This window comes from Macadamia integrifolia, unplaced genomic scaffold (genome assembly GCF_013358625.1).
Source record: "Macadamia integrifolia cultivar HAES 741 unplaced genomic scaffold, SCU_Mint_v3 scaffold2549, whole genome shotgun sequence".
Classification (NCBI taxonomy): Eukaryota; Viridiplantae; Streptophyta; class Magnoliopsida; order Proteales; family Proteaceae; genus Macadamia; species Macadamia integrifolia.
This window is the reverse complement of record NW_024868788.1, coordinates 39,515-41,701: the sequence shown is the minus strand read 5'-3', so window position 1 is coordinate 41,701 and position 2,187 is coordinate 39,515. Positions and strand designations below refer to the sequence as shown.

General features: G+C 42.0%; 1 long non-coding RNA gene across 1 annotated transcript; it reads left to right on the top strand.

Annotated features, from left to right (window-relative positions):
- Positions 1–447: 447 nt before the first annotated feature.
- On the top strand, positions 448–1,752 carry LOC122066731. The gene is made up of 2 exons (XR_006136438.1): positions 448–828; positions 941–1,752. It is a non-coding gene; the product is annotated as an uncharacterized LOC122066731 (long non-coding RNA).
- Positions 1,753–2,187: the final 435 nt, after the last annotated feature.

Here is a 2,187-nt window from a genome sequence, read left to right as displayed (position 1 = left end):
AATGTAATTCCTCTTATAACTCCATCAAAGAGTATGAAAAGGCTTTCCATATTAAGCATAGTCCAGATCGTCAAGCCATGAAGGAGAGACACCGAAAAGCCACATTGAGCGTCATGAGTTCGTAACACGATTAGAGAATATAAGTAGGTCTCTTCGTGACCGTTTCCTAAAATATGACCATTTTCGTTGTGAGTTCACGCATTTGTTGGAAAAAAAACCTCCTTTGCCTGATGCTCCTTTTGCCATTGCTGACATGGTGAATGTTCATGCTTATAAAGCAACTGAACATTTGACTTTCTCGGGTCTGTTGGCCACTAATCATGAGTGGCACAGTGTGAAGAATCATTTGGCCCTAGTCGAGTATCGTCCTTATCTTGGTATTTTATTATATGTATTCTTCTTTTGACCATTGTTACTTTTGCCTCTCTTTGATCACCTTATGAATGTTCGTTTCCTCCAGTTGCTCTTCTGGCTAGCACTATCCATGAATCTTCTGATTCCCCTGATGACGTTCAAGCCATGGAGACACCCACCCTTCAATAGAGAGATCTTCTAGACGAAAAGGCCCCCCTGAAAAAGCTAAGATGAGGTAAACGGTTTGAAGCTTCTCCGACCAAGTCATCCCCAAAAACATCAAAACCGTCACGATCAGAAGTGTTTATTTCTGACTCTCCCTCCAAGAAATCTGCAAAAGACACCACTCTGCCTTTGCATTCTCATGCTAGCACTTCTATGGTCTCTGATGTTCTTAAAGGCAAAGGTCAAGTTTTCGGTCAGCCTTTTGTTCCCGTTCTGCCTGCAGCTCCATCTCCTTCGGCCTCTGAAGAAGTAAGTTTTGTTTGACCCATGCTTCTTTTTGCTTTCCTTTATGTATGATAGGAAACCATTATATTCTCTTCCGCTTTTTTTTGTTTTTGGTAGGCTACTTTAATTCTCCCAGATTTTAGTGGTATGCTCTCCCGCCTCAACTTTCTAAGGTCGTCCAAAAATCATCCTCCCAAAACAACCCTGGGTACATCCTCTCAAGTTGTCTTAGTTGTTGAACATGTGAAGGCTCTATATGAATCTTCAGTCAACGGAGTTCTGGAGAAGTGGGTGGACTGCTGATTTGGAGAAAATTGCGGATGAGATTTTGGCTGATCCTTCTCTTCCGATGAAGCAATGTATCTGCGGGGATTATCTCAAGGATTTAAGCAGGTTGATTGGAAGCCCTATCCCTAAAAACATTGACATTCTGGATTCAACCCAGCAGTTCCTTGACGTTCACAAAGCTTCCTCTGAGAAAATAAACCTGCTCAACCTAAACTAGAACGCCTGATGGAGGCAGCGATAGCTTCTTAGGCTAAGATAAATTGCCTAGATGAGCAGATCAATATCCTGCGAGAGGAAAAAGAGAAGGAGAAACAGTTGATAGAGTCCAGCGCTCGGGAATTTAAAGAACTCTGTGGGGAAGTTGCTCAGTTGGCTGAAGCTCTTCAAGACTCTGAAGCCCGTGTTGAAGTGTGGCAGAGGGACATACTGGAAGTCTCCCATCAACTATCTCAACTAGATTTCAAACTCCAAGCTGGTTGGTCCTAGTTGGTTGATCGTTTTAACCTTGAGGCTGGTGAGCCTGATAAGCCTAAGGGGAATGCCCCTTAATATGTTTGGATGATTTTCCCTCTCATCTTTTTACACCTCTTTTTCCCTAGTTGTGAACATTTATGGTTGTTCTTTTTGGTAATGCAATGATTTCCTTTTGCTTTTGTGCTTGTCTTTCTTCCATGGTTAGGTGTAGTAACAACAGGTTGTAGGACGGGTATTTACTTTCTACTGAGTGGGTTCCCACATGACCAGGGAATACTTTTTCAAGTATTTCTCATTGATCAGTCTTAGTTAGATCTACCCACTGAGGTCTTGCAACCTATACACTCTTCCTTTGAGCGCTTGGTATACCTCAAATGGTTGTTCCCATGTAGGAGACCATTTTCCATATAGGTTAGTTTTTGCCCCAATTGGTAGAATAGTTTTCCACACCAGTTGGCATTCTCTGAACTCTTTAGGCCTTACGCGTTTATCATATACTTTGGCCACAATCCTTTTTTGGTCTTGTATATAATTTAAGGCCTTGACTAGCTCTTCAGTCAGGTCCTCTAATTCGGTCAACATAGCTTTGCTATATTAGAATGGAATCAAACAATGTTGTTG